This window comes from Bactrocera oleae, chromosome 4 (assembly GCF_042242935.1).
Source record: "Bactrocera oleae isolate idBacOlea1 chromosome 4, idBacOlea1, whole genome shotgun sequence".
NCBI classification, from domain to species: Eukaryota; Metazoa; Arthropoda; class Insecta; order Diptera; family Tephritidae; genus Bactrocera; species Bactrocera oleae.
The window spans coordinates 63175774-63195108 of NC_091538.1; the positions used below are offsets into that span (position 1 = coordinate 63175774).

Below are 19335 nucleotides of genomic sequence, written 5' to 3' on the forward strand. Positions count from 1 at the left end.
AACTTCGCTGCCGATTCTTGTAGTTTGCCTGCGCGCTCTCTCGCTTTCTCGCATGCAGCTAGCAACTGGGTAGGCCAATCAGTTTGTCGCAGATACTGTCCCGGTGCGGTTATAGTGTACGGATAAATTACGCCGCGTTTGTCAGCGTACGAATTGGACGCGTTACTAAAAATTATTCTCTAACAAATAGCACAGTGATTTGGTGCAAGAAGTACAACTGCAAAGTTGAAGTGAATTTGTAAGCGTTCTATAGTGTACTAGTGAGCTAACACAAATATTTGTTTGCTACACAAATTTTATTGAAAAAGCAAAATTTAAAGTTCTAACTAAAATTGTAGTAAGGTGTGCAGGCGTTAATAAAAAATTTGCAAAATTCGTGCAGCAGCGCACTTCCTCGTCTGCAACGGTCTCAACCTGTGACGCGCAACGTAGCAGCAGCAACAGCGCGTTTCTGCTTACAACTCGGTTGGTATTTATTAGAAGAAACAAATTCGTTTAATTCCTTGCGGATGCGACAGCAGCATCGACGGCGTTGCGCCCAGCCGACAACGCGTTCGACAACACGGGCACCATACAGTTAACCAACGCGGCGCGACCTGACATATCGACACGTAACAAAGCGCGTTTGTTTGCAAGTGTTTGTATATAAACAAATACAATGTAGGTGTGTGTGCGCGCATCTCTTCTGCGTCGTCTGCGCCATCTTCGCCTGGCGTTTGACAGCAAAGTATGAAAATTTATTTAGGAACAAAATATTTTCAACGGTTATGTGCAAGGTTGTATGGAAAATTAGAAAACAACCCCAAGTAGGAAGCGAACGTTGCGGCTAGTTAAGCAGAAGATGTAATGTAAATACATATAGACATCTAGGGCAGGCTGGCTCTTTAAACATACAGCTATATTTACAAGCGCAAGCAGACAGAGAATTAAGGAAGAATATATTTAAGTGTGTGTGTTGGGAATAACAGGCAAACACTTGAGCGGGCGGTAGATACTCGTAAACAGACAGACAAATTGACCAAACGACTGACTGACAAAGCAACCGTTGTGCATGTGTTTGTTGTATATGTTTGTGGTAGAGTCATAATTTGGATTACATTTTGGTTTTTGTTTTCGGTTTTTTTTTTACTGGTCGTTTGGGTTTCGAATCCTGCTTGCAAGATTTTGCTGCTGCTACTTTTTAACGCTCGATTTTTTTCATTTCTTTGAGCTGGTATTGCAGTGGAGTCGTAGTTATGTATGTTATATCTTTGAAATGAATTCAAGGAAGTAAAGCGGAGCAAATTGTAGGCGTAGACCAGCGCAGGAAGAGCGTTAAATTAGAAATGAGTTTTTGTGAAGCAAAAAGAAAAAAACAAAATAGATATAAGATAGAAAAAAAATATTAAGGGCACATGGTAGTTCTGTTTGGGCTATAGAAATATAAAAACGAAGTAGTAAAGCAACTAAATACAAGAGATGCGCAATACATTTCGTGCTAATTTTTGTTTCGGTAATTTTCGAGATGCGCGTCTTTGTTTGAAATGTTCCGTTTTTGCGCTTGTTTCTCAGTTGTTTACCCTCCAATTGGTTAATTAAGTGTCAAAATGTATGCTAATGCCTTAAAAATTAATGGCTGTATGATTGAAAAAATAAAATTAAATAATACCCAAGCGCTAATGTCTTTCCCAGCCGCTTGTTGGCCAAAAAATGTGGTTGGAAAGATTTTTTATTTTTGTGTGCAAGAGAAATGTATTGGAAAAATATAATTAGCAATAAAAACTTTAATGGAGGGTGTAAATAAAAAAGTAATAAAAAAATTTAATAAAAGAATAATAATAATTAAAAAAAAAAACTAAAAATTAATAAGATTATTACTTTAATTATTATTAATTTTAAAGAAATAAAATAAACAGTAGCAGTATATTAACTAAGTATATTGTGCAAATATTATCAAATAACAATTAAAAAATTACTATTCGACACGTACCATATGAAAAATTGAAAAATATTGTAAAAGTTACACAAGCAAGTTATTAAATTAATTAAAAAACACTTATAAAGTTAAACAAAATAACAAAAAAATTGCTTAGAGCCGTAAATATTTATTTAAAAAAGATTCAATTGTGCAAAAAATTAAATTTGGCTTCATACAAATTTTTATACAAATTTGCAAGGTAAAAAAACTTTTATTTAATGAAACAGTGTGAGAAAAATTCGAATAAAAATTGCGTATAAGCCGTTTTACCTGTGATTTGATAACTTAACATTAATATGCCTAATACGCAAGTGATGAAAAATAAAGTGCAAAACCCTTAAGACATACAAAATAATTTAAAAAATTTAAAATAACTTGAAAAATTAAACTAATTTAAATACTGAAATATTATACTTTTAGTAAAAATATATTCATAATTAAATTGAACAAAAATATTTATTAAATTACACTGCAGTAAGAAAACATACGGACCTATAAAATCTACTAATAATTATTAAAAACAATTTTAGATTTTTTAAATCAAACGTGAGCAGTAATAGAAAATTTTACAATATAAAACAAAATGTTAATAAAATTAAGAACTTAATAATTAAAAATCTTAATTGAAAAAATACTCAAAAAAATATAAAAACTTTTTAAAGCAATACAGAAGGCCATAATAATAAAATAATTACTATAATGAAAAATGTCTCAGTGGAAATTCATGAATGCTTGCCTAAAAAATTCATTTAAAAACATTAAATAATGCCATCACACTATATAAAGTTTGAAAAAATGTTGTGCGAACATTTTTAAAATAAACATTTTTATATGAACAAAAAACATTAAAAGTATTGAGAATAAAAATTCACAAACTTTATTAACATATATGTTATAAAAAATTCTTAAATACAAAAAATAGATTTAAAAACTCGTGTATACATTCCGAGAGAAATTAAAAAACAAATAATAAATACATAAAAAAAAAAAAAATTATTGAATACTAATAATAATAAAATATCTTTTAAAGAAATTTTGTTTCTAACCTCAACAAATAATAACGAACATTTGTTTCAGTTCACTACTATCATAATCAAATTAATTTAATGAACTAAACTAAAAGTGGTGGCATAAAAACTTATTTGCCACAATAAACTGGTTTGCCAATAAAAACACCGTTAATGTCATTGCGTAGTAAAGTGTCTTAAGCTATGGCAAATATGGTGTATAATTAAGCATGTAATTGCACTTTTAAGTGGATAAAAAAATAATAAAGTATTAAAAAAAAATTATTAAATAAAATGAAAAGCTGTTTAATTGATTTCTTCTAACTGAAAATTAAAATAGTGCTAATAAAAATCATAAAAACCAACTACGACAACAAAAAGTCAAAGAAAAGTAATAAACCGACGAACTAAATTAAATGACTAATAAACAAATAATTAGTGCAAGCAAATCACTCAGCAACTGAACTAAATCACAGTTATAAATTACGAAAATAAATACAAATGTGCATAGAGCAGCAAAGTGAATGCAGTGTTCAACTAATAGTAACTAAATGCTAAATTACCAATAAATAAATCACTCCTATGAAGTGCTGCTAATGTCTACAAGTGATTAATTGGCATTAAATTAAAAGTAATGCAGATAAATTAAATTGTAAAGAAAATACAAAACAAATACAAGTGAATGCGTAAACAGCTGGTTAGCACATATGCTTACCACAAAATGTCAATAATAATCAATACTGGTTTTTATTATAATTTCTAATACATTAAGTAATGGTAACTTCGTTGGTTTGTAATATCTTCACGCTCAGCATTATTAACTGATCACTAGCAGCCAGCGCTGGAAATTTAATATCTAAAAGGTTGGTCACATTTTTTCATATTTTACTAAAGTATACAGTATATATTAATTATGATATATGTGGAGAAACTAACTAGTATTAATGTTGTTGATAAATGTAAATATAATTATAATAATGGTTGAGCATGGCATCAAGATTTATATACTTGTATTTTGAGAGTAGAGAGTTGTATATAGAAGAGAGTAGAATTTGAAATAATTTCAAGCAAATGGCAATACAATGATAACTGAAATAAAGTTATGAATAGGGTACAATTCCTAGTAAATAATCGTAAATATTTTAGGCAGATTTTTTGAAGTATTAGTGAAGACTTTTTGTTTAAAAATCTGTTAGGATCGGAACGAAATCAAAAATAAAATATTGAAAAAATGAAAAAAAAAGTTTTGGTGCTACAATATTTAAAACGATACTTGTACATGATCCCAGAAAAGTTTTAACAATAAACGATTTTAAATAATTTTTTTCAATAAAAAATTTTAGAAACTTTATTTCTCTTTTAATTAAGCGGCTATAATGAAAGTTTCTCAAATACTGTAAAATCAAGAATTTTGAAATGTATAAACAATTACAGGAAATTTTTGTATTTTTAGATAGAAACTAAAAAGTCTAAACTAACTATTATCAAGAAAATAAATATATATTTGAGGTACAAAAACATGTTATTCTTTTTAGCGAAAAGAAAAGTACTAAATTCGACCCAATAATCGAATATGTTGCTCACCTGGAAAAACTGAAATAAAATGATTATTCGATTTATTTACAACTTTTTTTCAAGAACTGAAGATTTTAAAATAGCTAGAAATAATTTTTATTTTTTTTTTAATATGGAATTTTCATAAAATAATAATAATTTCACTAGACAACAAAATAAATTTTTTTGCAAGTTTGCTTCTAACCATGTTTTTCGTAAAATTAAGTGCTAAGTAGAAAGTAATTCTTCCATATTTCAAAATTGGTCTTCAAAGTCGAATTTTTTGACTTTGAATTTCGAAATTAGTTATAGTAGGTAAACTAACTAAAATTTTAAAAATATGGACATGATCTATCTTTTACTCATATTTGATTGGTGTAAAATATTTTTCGGAAAAAATACGGCAGATGTTACAAGAAGGCAAAATCGGATCATTGAAAAAATTATATTTCCGAAATACAGGCCCCACTTTGAAACTTTATAACAGCTTTCATATAACTTGACCGAAAAATCTTGTACATATGTACATCATTGAATTAAGAATAATACATATTTGTATTTTGTTTAGAAACTTACTCACTATATTTAATAATGACTTTTGAAAATAACTACGTGAAACTAAAAAATTACGTTTTTACTTCTGACTCATTCTCTCGGAAAAAAAAATGGTTTGGTCCATCAACTGGCGGAGTATTTTATAGCACTATTGTTTTTTCTTGTAATTCTATTCAATTTTCTGTGTAAAAGTAGTTTTGAAACGGAATGAAAACCAAAGCGATTTATTGAAACAATTTTGTTATGTTTTAATAAAAGCTTACAAGACAGAGATTGTACTCGAATCAAACAAACAACTGGCATAAGCCGCTTAGACTGGCATAACTAAATAGAAATTGATCGGCGAACAATTGTAGAACAGTTTTTGAGTTATACTTGCCTCTGTATTTTACATATCTTCTTTCTGAATAAACAAGTAGTATAAGTACAATATATATGTATAAGTAGTGGTATAATCACTTAAAAAAAGAAAAGCGATAGATTTTACCAATTTAAAGAGATAACCAAGAGATAGACACTGATATGGTATTCTGTTAGATAATTTTAAAGCCTTGAAAAGTGATGAATCGAACAAACAAATAGTATAAGTAACATATATTGGCATAATCACTTAAAAAAAGAATACCGAGCAAGTTTACCACTTTAAAGAGATAACCAAGAGATAGACTCTGATATGAAATTCCGTTATAATTTTGCCTAAAAATTAAAATTTTGTATAAAAAATGTATAATAAATTTTTTACTTAAAAACTCTTTGAAACTTTAGAACATTTTTTTTTTAGAAATTTTTAAACTAAATTATAAATATATCAAAAAAGTAACTAAAAAATTTACGTAACAATTAACCAATGATTTTTTGTTGCACACAAATTTATTTTAAAGTCTGCAAAAAATTGCTATGTCTATTGCAATTGCAAAAAAATTGCAATAAAAAGCAAGGAAATTAATGCAAATATATCCCCAATGGTCGGTTGTCCGCAACAATGGCAGGTAATTATTGCAATTGACATGAATTGTGACAGCATCAAAGGCCAGCAGATGACAGTAGTTGCAAAAAATTTGCAAAAAGAACAGACACGCGTTTCATACAGTTATAGAAATATAGATATTGTGCAAGTTTCTTTTGTTGTTGTTGTGCATTGAAATGTAAATACGCTTTGTTCACTCATCGCCGGTAATTCTCAGCCACTTAATGATCTAACCAACTGGTCTGCACTCTGCACCGAGAGGAAGAAAATAAGTAGACAAGAAGAGTGTGCAAGCGAGACTAATGACCGCCCTTTCGTTTAAAACGGCAATGATTGAATGCATTGACATTTCACATTCGACGTTCGCATTGAAACTGTAAATAGGAATTTGTTAATTGAAATGCAAATTATGCAACGAATTTCCGCAATTTCGGTGGCGAATTTAGTGTATGTAAATATGTATATGTAACAGTAGGTATGTAAATAACGCCCAGCGCTCCCTTATTGAAACTTCATTTCCAGCAAACCAATTGTTGTTGCATTTAAAATTCAAATGCTGAAAAATCAACTATTCCAATTTGTTCACGTATTTTTCGGTTTATCAGCGTGTCTGTCTGTCGGCGTGTGCGTTTGTGTCCTTTGTGCGCTGATTTAATTAATCATTTTTGACTTTTCCAACTCATTACGCACATGTAGCAACAGCAGCATTCGACATTCACTCCCCGCTCACCTTCCGCCGCCCTTTCACACCGATTGCCATTGTTGCTCTTCCGTTTTGCTGTTGTTATTGTATGCTTTTGCTGATAGCTTTTAGTTAAGGGTTGCAAACTGTATCAAATCGGTTGTCAGACAACTGCTGCTACTACCACCGTTGTTGTTGTTGCCGCTGCTGCTCTTCACCGGTCGGTTGACTTTTGAAAAAAAGGGTAATTTGATGCAGACAGCGAAAGTTAAATGCCGTAATATTATTGTGGTGTGTGATAACAGTAATTTAGCAACAACAAAAGTTATCTGAGATTATAGTATGCTATTTTTTAATGCTTTTCGTAAATATTTCATGTAGTAGTTGGAGGTAACAACAACAAAGTGTAGGTGTGACTGACTTTTTGCGGTTAGTAAAATCTTTGCTTGCTGCTGTTGTGTTTTGTCAAAAGTTTTAAGTTAAATAAATAGGTAGCGTAAGCCGAAGTGGATGGTAAATTGGTTTAGTAAATACTTACGCTTCATTAAGCAAGAAATTTAGAGGCGTTCAACTAAATATATGTGCATATGTATGTATGTATCTATCCAAAATTTACATTCAAACATTTTTTTTCGTGCAAAACATTTTTATTGTGTTCTTTGAGGTAAAATATTGGACACAAAAAAATTGTTTAGCACGAAAAAAGTTTTTGAATGTACATTTTGTATGGAATGACCCATTTTATCTGAATATAAAAAAAATCTGAAAAATGAAACATAGCTAGAGCTTTATAGCCCTTAAAAGCCTAAGAATCGAATTTCTCCGTTCCGGCTTTATTAAACAAATATTTGCTTATAGGAAATTGTTCATATTGACATTTTGATGCAAAATAGCGGTGACTCATCCAATCCTCGTAATAACCTTTTTCCTTCAGAAACAAAATTAAAACTGGAATGTCAACATAGGGCTTACTAGTACAATAACATAAAGAAAGGTTAAATTTTTTACTGAAATAAAGAAAAACATTCACTGCAGCCACATCGAACCCTTCCCAGGTACATTTCTTACAGCATAAAAGGGGTTTAAAATATATTTATTTTAATTTTGATCGATCAGTTTGTATGTCAGTTATAAGCTAAAGTGGTCCGTTCTGAACAATTTGTTCGACGATTATAGCGCTAATATAGATAATAATTCGTGTCAAATTTCCTTATATCTTGCCAAAAAAGTTGTCCATACAAGGAGTTAAATTTTGATGGGTCAGTTTGTATGCCAGCTATATGTTATAGTAGTCCGATTCAACCAATATGACCGGAGATTGTAGCTTTACCTTTGACAATATTATAAGCCGAAATTCGTCCTGATATATATAAAAACATTTTCCATATAAGGATTTGATTTTGATCGATCTGTTTGAGGCGGAAGCTATATGCCATAGTAGTTCGTTAGTCGGGTGAGCGAACAGCGAGTTCGAGAAAATAATTGTTTTTTTGGAAAGAAAAAGTCAGGTCGTCAAGCTGGACATTTATATAATGTATATTTATGTATGTGTACTTATAAGGGTCTCCGAGCTTTCCTTGTGGGTGTTGAAACTTCGTGTAAACTTAATTTACCCTTTTCGGGGTATAAAAGTTATAAAAAAGCATAATAACAAAAAAATCTTATGTAGCTATTCGATTTTGTTACTGTGAAGCTATAGTTACGACCGATTTGAAAAATTAAGCTTCGAGAAAAACAAGTTTAAGGAGTTTACGTGCTGCTACCGTCTGCTAGGTGCGATGATAGATTGCGGATTTAATTTTGTTTCACTTTTCTACCAACTGAATAATGTTTTTAGCACCCTAAAGTATTTGTTTAGCCCAAACATTTTTATCGTGTTTGTTTTTCATTCCAGACTATCCTTTTTGATCAAAATTTTTGCTTTTATTTTTGTAGATACTTCTTTTTAACAATTTGTTGCAAAAATTTTCGCATTTTATATTCTAAAATCTTAGTATTCATAATATTACCCTTGATAAAAATAACTCAATAATTAAACTCGCTATATCCACCATTTTTCTCAATGCGAATTGCTTATTTGAAGTTAAGAACACTATCAAAAATATCCCGTGCTAATGACTTTTCTTATTGTAATTACGCTGCCAATGCGGCGTACACTCGCAATTAAGCTAACTGCCGCAAAGGGTTGCAAGAACATACTTCTAGGCATGAAAACTTATGTTTGTGGCGAAAAAATATCATAAATATTGCAAGGGTTGCTAGCTTTCAAGAGTATTGAAGTAAATATACTACTAGGTTGTTTTTTTGGCCACACGCGCCGTTAGCTGCATAAGGAAAAACCTGCGTCAGGGGAATAACTAAAGAAAATATATAAATCTCTTTTGTCAATTTCTACTTGAACCTCAAAAGTAAATAGTCGAGCATAATTTGTGTAAATAAATATTACTGATTGTCAAGGTGAAGTGGCGGAAAACAAAAAAATAATATGCAACAATCTTAAATCAAACAAAACTTTTCAAATTTTGCTAATTAAGCGAGTGCAAATGATTTGAACGTACAGCGATAGCAGGGAGGGGTGTTGCAGGACAAAGCGGAGAGAAGATTTATTCCAAAAAAGCAATTGATAAAGTTTGAAAACAAATATATGGCGTTAGGAAATAAATTAAAGAGGAAGAGGTGGTAGAATTATAGGAGGGTTAGGACGTTGAGTCGGAGTTAACCGCTGTTTTTGTTGTTTCCAACAAATTGTGGTTAAAAAGTTTTTTGATTGGTGTGGCTTAGACACAAGAGGTAGCTATTTTGTAGGTAAGCTTTATCGCACAATCGTTTTAAGCTCCTCAGTCAACGGCTGAAAGTACAACATGTAACATGGAGGCAATTTAACGACCGCAAACAGAGAAGCTCTTTAAGCAAAAACATGAAAATCTTTAAATTATTTAAGTAACAGCAATACTAGTAAAATAAGCAAAGAAGAGATGTGGAGCAGGGGAAAGCAGTAGGAGTTGCTGAAATTTAACTTACTTCAATGCTGACAGCTTTAACGGTTTTCAATGCAAGTTCACATAGAACACTCAGTCCAACAGAGGCACCACACACACATGCACATGTACACATAAAATATTTATATTCTCTACAGCAATATATTTATAGGAATAAAGAGCTCAAGTGCTTCTATTCGGAGTTGGCTCGACGCTGCTTGAAGTTGATGTAATCATTCAACACTTTGGATGAATCGCACACACATACACTTACATCTGCATTTATAACAACGCATAATAAGTAACAAAGTTGTTGTTGCTGTTGCTATTATTATACAACTTTTTCCGTGCTTTCCCTATCGTTTGCCTTGTCGCCGCCGTCTTTGTGGGTGTGCGATATTTTATCATTTAGAAATTAAATATTACAGCTGTTTGGCGACGAAAATGTGCGCTGTGTTGAAACTTCCTTTGTTACCAATAGGCTTACAACCCTTAATGCAGTGGAAAGCCTTGGCAAAGGCCTTATTGCAACAATGCTCAAGGATATGTGTGTATTTATAGACATAAACGCGCATTATTCAAAGCATTTATATAAATACCATATATACCTTTACAATACTTATTTACCTCTACCGTTATTATTTTGGTGGTACTTTGGTGTAGCTGGAATTCTATTCTAAGGTGTTCATAAAGGTGTGTGGAAATTGATGTATGCAAAATACATGGCTCATGTTCAAAAGTGTTAAGGAGTCGTGTGGCAGCAAAACAGACTTAACCAGCTTAAATTATGGAAATATGCAAAAATAAAACATGCAAACACATGTGGAAAATAATAATTAATTTTATGAGTTCATGCTAATATTAGGACACATACAAAGAATAAGAAGAAGAAGAAAAAATTCCCATTTATTGTAGAATAAAGTCTATTAATATTTAAAATGTAAATAAATGCGTATTGAGGTATATTTTTCTTAGAAAAAGAAGAGGAAAATAAGTCGCTTAATCCGTTTGCGGGCGGAAATTTTTTAACTTGCTTCTAAAAATTCACTTTTTAAGATATGTAAATCTATTTCGGTACAATACTCCATGATAAAATTCTTATACTAGATTGTTGGAAAAATTGTTTGTAACTAACTGCATGGCACATCGATTTGATACTCTTAAAGGTAAAATAAAAAGCAATTATGACATAAAATACTGTGGTTACATAAAGAATGAATAGCGAAAAGTGTGGTTGAGATCAAGTTTAGTGACCGATGAAGTCAGAAAAGCTCAGTTGCGAATGATCTATCTCGATACTCAGTAAAAATTCTGAAGTGTAGGTATGCTTCTTTAAATCTTCAAACACGATTTTTCAAAGTTTTTTTCGGTGAAAAAAATATCAAAACAATCGAATAATATATAATACTACGAATGTTGGATTGAAATCTATATGAGTTTTGAAAACGGGCTTAAGATTTCAGTTATTCGTAACAAAAACGTATATTTGGGTTTTTAAATTTCGAACATGCTTTTACATAAATGTGTGAATCATTGAATAATAATAAAGAAATTATTTTTCTACGCAAAAATGGATAGGACAAACAACAAAAAATGCTTAGAACATTTTTTTTTCTAATTTATTTCCCTCTTTTGAAATATTTAATAGGGCTCATAAGTTTTACTTCATTAATATACAACTACCAATCAATATTTTGCTTTTTTAATCGAAATAAAAAAATATCGATAAATAATATTGATTATATCGAACAAAAAGTAACGAAATGGTTTGAATTACTTTGTAGTTAGAGTAACGTTTCATTGTGCATACTTAAGACTTCCATAGTATTATCATATAATATAGGGTTCATTCGATATTTGTTATTAAACGGTTGAAAGGTATTTTACTCTTATTTATTTCATAGAATGTCGAGTACTTAGGCTTAGAAACATCGAAAACAGTTTTTCGCGAGTAAAAGGAAGAAATAAATGAGGAATACTTTGAAAAATGTCTTCGATATATTTTTCGATAACATATAAAATATCGATATTTCGATATGAGTTTAGGTACTATATTATACGATATATTTTTCGATAAGTTATAATATATCTAAAATATCGATATTTCTCGATAATTTATAATATATCTACAATTCGATATTTCGATTATTAGTTATCTCTCATTTTCTGCAGTTGCAATAACTTTGACTCAGCTGACGAAATCAAATAAACTGACATTAGATATTTTCTTGAATTCGGCAGTATTTTTACGATATTGAACGTCATGCTTTTTGTCGATAACGGTAGAAAGATGTGAAAAGATTCTACGCTAACAATATTAAGTTACTTACTACAGCTTGTATATAATAATAGTTGAAGCATAATTACTATATATATGTACAGTTTTGTGCATAAAAGCGTGTCTCCTTAATCTTATGTGAACGCCTAAAGGTAGTCAAAGCTTTTATCGCATATCTTTACTGCACAATTATCAAATACATTAGTCTCAAATAATCATATAGCGATCCAAAAAGGGTTACTTTTACACAAATCTTTGAAAATATACTTAACTATATGTAGATAAAACATTTGTAGAGAACTCTTAGCCAATATATTTGCATGCGGCACAAGAAATGATTGTGTAAAATAATTTCAAAGAAATTCCGTGCCACACTTTGCACCCCAAATAATAACACCCGTTGGCATGCGGCAAACACCGAGCAAAACTGGGTAAATGATAACCGCAAGCTAAGTAACAAATAAATTCTCGAGCTTGCCACACACGTGCACATATATACATACAAACATATGGATATATGTATATGTATTTAAACCCAAAAACGCTTCATTTCCGCCTGCGCTGCTGTCAAAAACTTACCTTACCACTTAGTTGGCTTACTGATTGCCACATTCGACTCCGCAGCATAACCGAAAACGTCAAGTCGAAAAGTAAATTTTATCAGCTAAGCAATAAATACAGGCACACTTTGAGGAAACCCACACATACGCACATACACATATTTGAATAAACATTATTGTAGCTAAGACAACCCTTTAGTGGGGGCAAGATGGATTAATATTAAGCCTTTTGTGCAATGAGTTATAATATATACACACATACACATACATATATTTGTATGTGGCATGTAGCTGGTGTATCCTTGCCACATACTACATATACTGCCTGTATCCTTCAGCTATTTGAATGCCTTTCGAAAATATTGCAACAAATGAAATTCACATTAAGAGTCAGACCAAAAAGTATGCAGCACACACACATACAGATATATTGTATGTATGTGTACACAACCTTTGTTGGCACATTCAACTTCTGACGGCCTCAGGACATGCTGCTTCTACTATTGTATTTATTGTACTTATTGCGCTGTTGCTGTTGTTGTTGGCTGTGCACCAAAAAACTTTCATTAAATACCATGCCAAGTAATTAAGTATTTTATCTCTACCTCTTACTTCCGTCTCGTCTTACTGCGGCAATGCTTCTCAATTACAAAAACAAAAACATAAAAATATCACAATTTTCCTTTCTTTTGGCGCTTCTTTCTTACAGCCATTTCCACCCTCGCAGCTTTTGTACGCAAATTATTCACATTCGTTGCACAATTTTACATTTTCATTTAAGAGTTGATCCGTTAACCATATATCTACATATAGACATTATGTATACGTAAGTAAGCGTATATATATATATATATTCATTATTGCCTCTAGTAAGCAAATAAGTAGTAAAGGCTCTTAAGTAATAAGAATATTCATATGCGCATATGTCTATCTGTATGTCTCTTTGTGTGTGTGTTTGTGCTCTGTATTCCACTATATATCATTTGCTTGCATTAATTTCCTTGGCTTACATTTCCTTCTCATTCTTTCATTTCAATTTCTGTTTTGCAAAATATTTGATAATTAAGGCGCAAAATGGCTGCCATCACGGCATTTGTTGTTGCTGTTGGAAAATGTGAATTGTGATAAATACTTTGGCCATTTATTTAACGAAGTTTAATTCGCAAAAAAAGTGATTTTTCATAATTAATGCTTTATCAAGTTTGTTGCTGGAATATTTTTGCGCATTTATCTCGTTTCTTAATTGCATTTTCTGCCATTAAAATTTAGCTAAGCTTTGTATTTTATGATGAAAACAGTAAACATTAAGTTTAATCTTAATCTCCTCCATTTCTGTGGCATTATATAGATGGTATTGTTTTCAAGTTATCAGTCAGTTAAAAACTTCTTCTTACTTACTTACTTCTTAACATACATTAATCTATATTTTCTGCTTCACTTTCAATTATTCCGTTATTAACTTTTGCTTCTTTTCCGGCCACGATTGCCTTAACCTAAGATATCGTCCATACCTTTTAATCACATTTTACCCAGACTGATACAACAAAAAATTACGTATTTTAATGTAAATCTTAATTATCGCCTTCAAAATATGCCCCCTTTGAGCCCATAAAAGCCTGCCAACGCTTAATCCAATTTTCCATACACTTTCTACAAGTATAAGCCTCGAACGGGATGGCTTTCAGTGCCTTCAGCAAGTTTTGGTTTCGGCTCATTTTTGGAGCGCCTTCTGCTAGATTGGCGATTCGGCGTTGTATTCATAAATCCACTTCTCGTGAACATAAAAAAGGATTGTACTACACTATTGAAAAAAAAGCATTTTATCGATTTGGTTTGGGTGCGAGGATTAAATGGACAAGCCGAATAAAATTATTCTTAAGTGCGTCATCCGTAATTTTTTCAACTCTTTAGTTGTTCGTTTGAATATTTATTTCTCGAATTTTCAATTCACTCCAGATGCAGCCAGACCGATGCTCAGTTACTAAAAGTAAAAATAAACATAAATTCCTTGGAATAGATCACTGTATAGATTGAAGACAATGGCAATATTTCATGTAAACATTAAAATTATTCAAAAATCTATAAACTATATTATATAATTTACATAATGTTGTCAAGCGCAGATAAATATAATTCAACTTTACATAACATCAGAATTCTCGGTGACTACTTTTGTTATTATAATTAGGATCAGTTTTTGCAAAAATAAGGTTAAAACATCGGCATCGGTAGTCATACCTCTGGCGAACCAGTAGACATAGCCGAAACTGACATTAGCCTTCTTGACATATTGGTGATAGGCTCAAACAGCTTTGTCGTGTTATGAGTGTCTTATGATCAATTATATACATATGTATATGTAAAAGTTTTACGTACCACAACGAATCGGCGATGTAAACTTTACAAGTGAAATTCCTTTTCGAATCGACATCTTAACCTCATCTTACCTGAGCTATCTTAATCCTTTCCAAACAAGCCCTAAAACCATTAAACGTCACTGGTAATTACGATCTTTATATCATGATCGTTTCTCTAAAGAAGCTATTTCCTATATCCTTTTATAAGTACCATAACAATATATGAATAAACCATATGATCAAAGATTATTTATTTGTCCCGGAGCACTTACAAGATCACTCAGCTCAATGTGTTTAATAGCACCTCTCACATATACTATCTCCATATACAAGTACCTTCATATACATATATATATATATTCTTTAGCACGCGCCATTCACACTCCCCACTTCTACCAAGCAACAACAAAAACAACAATAGTCTTACTAGTCTCAGTGAGCGTGTCAAAATATGCTGATTAGCGACTTCAAAATACACCAATAAAATGCATAAATTCACAAATGTCACGGCAATCGCCAGAGACACCACACAACACAACGGGCAAAATAATACAAGTTTTCACACAAAAAAGCGAAGGCAGAATTTGCCAGCGAGCAGGTAGCAGTTCGAATTTAGCTCTGTTTAAAAGAAAAACGATGGAGAAGTTGAGCGACGCTGGCGCCAGCGCTTGACAACCACGTTAATTCAAAATATTTTTAATAGCTTTTCAAAAAGACAGTTGAGCTCGCCGCTAGACGAGAGGTCGAACGCCACGGGGCGGCGTTTGTTGCAAATTAATTAACAACAATTTATTGCATTTTATTACAAGCTTGCGATTTTATGGAGCAGTCGCTTAGCAGCTTGATAGCTTTATGCGAAAATAGTTTGGAAAAACTGGGTTTAGATATACATATGTACGTATGAGTGTGTGCTTAGGTTCGGTGTGTTAATTTGTGGAGGGTTGCTGTGTGATAAAAATAGTTTTATTCAATGAATTATTATTGAGTAAACACACTTATATTTTTTAACAAGAAAAAAAAAAAATTTCAATTAAAAATTTAAAAATGTATTTTTTTCAACCAGAGTGTAAAAAAATTTTAATTATAGCTTGTTAAAAAATGTTCAACATCGTGAAAATTTATGTCAATTAAATGTTGAAAGTTATGTAAATTTACTTAGTGGTTTGTTTTGCACCAACAGTGTGTTGAACAAAACATAAACAAACATCATAAAAAGAAAGACGAAGCCAAGAAAAAAAATAAATAAATTAAACAGCTAAATTTGCTTTATTTGTAGCATATTTTTTAGTGAAAAAGTATTTTCTAAGTAAAAAAAAATTATTAAATAAAATAAAAACTTGGCCATAAACAAATTCGAAAACAAGAACACAAGTGATCTGATCTGAACAAGTATTCGCAAATTGCAGCATTGCCTTAAACTATAACTTATACCAAATTTCGTGAAGATATCTCGTCAAATTAAAAACTTTTTTTTTTGAGCACTTGATACCGATTGTTCAGTTTGTGTGGCAGCTATATGCCATAGTGGTGCTATATTGCCAGTACCGACAAATGTGCAGCCTCTTGTAGAAAAAAGGACGTGCGCAAAATTTCAGATCGTTATCTTGAAAACTGTACGGACAGACAGACGGACACGGCTACATCGATTTAGCACGTCAAGCTGATAATTTAAATATCCATTTCATACAAGTATTATATAAAGGTTCTCCGACGTTTTCTTCTGGATGATACAAACTTCGTGACAAACTTAATATGCCCTGTTCAGGGTCTAGAATTAAAAATGGAAATAAAATAGCCAAATTATGCGTGAAGCGTGAACAAACTGTAAGTAAAAAGTATATATTAATAAAAAAAAATTAAGAAAAATTGCTAATAAAAATCTTATTGAAAAATACTGGTAATAAATTTTTTTTTAAATATTTTTTTTCTCAACAATTTTTTTCGGTTATATTTTTTTTTTACTAAAAATTGCTTGCTTCACGCGTAATTAATTTAGTTGTTTTATTTGCTTTTTTCATTTTAACAGTTTTTGTGGTTTCCGTTAGTTTATGGGCAGTGCAAAAATTTATTTTTGTTTGCGGTTAACCAGTGGCGCAAAATATGAAATCATAAAAACCAAAATTAAATAAAAAACATAAAATATGAAATTGCAAGTTTGTGTGAGGCGCTTGTTTAGCGTTTTGCAAATTCTAGTTAATTAATTAATTTTTGTTCTGTGGCGCCAATATGAGAAAACAAGAGAAAAGCAAAAATGTATGGTTGTTATTGTTGTAACATACAATTATAATTAAAAATGCACGCGCCATCGCGCTCTTATTGGCAGCAACAAAAAAAAAAAAACAAGCAAGTCAATCGAGAGTTTGCTGCACGCCCCCATTGCCACATTGCCACAAAGCCAATAATGACAAATGCAGCGAAAATGAGACTTCAAACAAAAAGCGCAAAGGAATTAAAGTATGAGAAAAATAAAAATAATTAAATTTTTTTTGTTTGGCGAGCAGCCATAAAAGCCGCAAAGCGCTGTTGGCATAGCCACACACGCACATATATAGATGCGCATACACACATACACCTCGAAATGGCAAGCAGAAATGTCAGAAATTGATTTGAAAATTGGCAGCAAATTAAAGAGCCGCAAGCGCTGAACTGAACACAACTGCACCGGCGCGTTAGTCAGCGCGCAGCGAAGCGACAGTCGGCGGCCGGCGCTTGAGCTTTGAGCTTGTGTGTTTGTATGTAAAACTTGAGCAGCGCGCAAGCTGTGAATGCGCGCGCACTAACTTCAATTTGGCTAACAACAACAGCCAACAAGCTGGCATATGAAAAATTCAAAAACAACAACAACAAAACCAGCAAATGCTCACGCTTTTAATGCTATTTGCGTTGTGTTTGTTGTTGCTCTGCTGATTTTAGTTGTTGTTGTTGCTGTCGCTGGCATTTGTTGTATGTTTGAAAAATGCAAACAACTTCATTAATTGAATTTGTGCGCTACAAATGAGCAACGTGCGTTGTTGCTGCCAAGTAATCGTTCATTGAAAAAGCCAAATGACAATTAGAAAAAATTAAAACAAAAAAAACAAATAATCATTAAAAAATGCCATGGCAAATGAACACTTTGCGAATTGCTATGCGAAAAATGTGTTTGTAATTTATTTATGGGTCAATAAATTAGTTTTGCATTTTATGGGACAGTTGACAACTGGTCGGATCGAGTGTTTGACCGAGATGGTCGGGTAGATAGATGTTTATGGAAGACGGTGAGATGTGAGTTTAAAGGGAGTTGGCACATATGTACATATGTTTGTATGTATTCATGTCTATGTGTACTATAATGTATGCTAATATGTGTGTGTGTTGGCTTGTTGAGCCTTCTTTTAGAGACCTACATAAATCAGCGACAAATACGGCGTTTGGTCTCATTGAAAGCTAATTGGAAACTTACAAAAAATTTGGTCGACAGCGTTTTTTGAATAAACAAATAAATTATTTAGTTTATTTTATTTTAATGTTTATTATTTGTCTTTCTATTATAAGAATATTTAAGTAAATTTTTTAATATCACAACTGATAAACAGAAAGACAAATAGATGTATTAAAAGTTGATTTAAATAAGTGAAAATAAAAAATTTTTATTTTTAATAAAATTTCCAATAAATTTTTTTTTGTTTTTTTTAGGAAGTTAATAAAATATTTTAGTATATTATATTTAATTTTTTTAGTATGTATGATTAATGTTAATAGAAATTTATCCACTATTTTAAAATTTTATCGAGTTTTTATATTAAAAATTATTTATTAAAGATTCTTATTTAAATTTTTTTTTCGTTTCTGGTGTAAGTTAATTTTGATCGATTTTCAAATATAATTTCAATAAAATTTTAACAAAATTTATTTTTTCTGTGAATTTTCTCTTTCTGTGAATAAAAAAAAAAATTTTTATATTTGTTTTTGTTTATAATTTAATTATTTATTTGCGTTTTTGGGTATCACTTATATTTTGGTTCTCTCGGTTTTTAAAACATCATTTCAAGTCGCTTATTTTTTTGGAGCACGTTAATGTTGCTGCTTTCCATGCAATTTATTAATTTACCTAGTGTTTGTCTTGTAATAGGTGAAACGAGCTGTTAATAGGTTAAAAGAACAAGACTATAGTTAATAAATTAAAAAAATATGATTACAAAGAAATTAACAATTTTAAGTAAAATTAGACGGGGATATTTAGAAATAATTTAGTAAACATTAACTAAATTAATTTTAAAATCTTTGAAAAACAAAAAACGTTGAAAGAAAAAAGTGACAAAATTATGAAATTTGAGAAAATTCAATAGAATTATAATATTAAAAATATATATTCATTTAAAAAAAATTAAATTCAATATAAAATTAAAAAAATTTGTAAAAAATTAAGGGACATATACTTTTTTTAAAAAAATAATTTTA

The 19335-nt window shown here is 30.9% G+C and overlaps 1 protein-coding gene across 2 annotated transcripts in view; it reads left to right on the forward strand.

Annotated features, from left to right (window-relative positions):
- The first annotated feature begins 98 nt into the window (after positions 1 to 98).
- The window catches only part of robo1 (roundabout 1), a 328848-nt gene continuing 309611 nt past the window's right edge, over positions 99 to 19335 (forward strand). For both annotated transcript variants that reach the window (XM_070108281.1, XM_014248079.3), the window contains exon 1: positions 99 to 465. The gene's annotated coding sequence lies outside the window, so the exon portion shown is untranslated. The remainder of the gene's footprint in view (positions 466 to 19335) is intronic.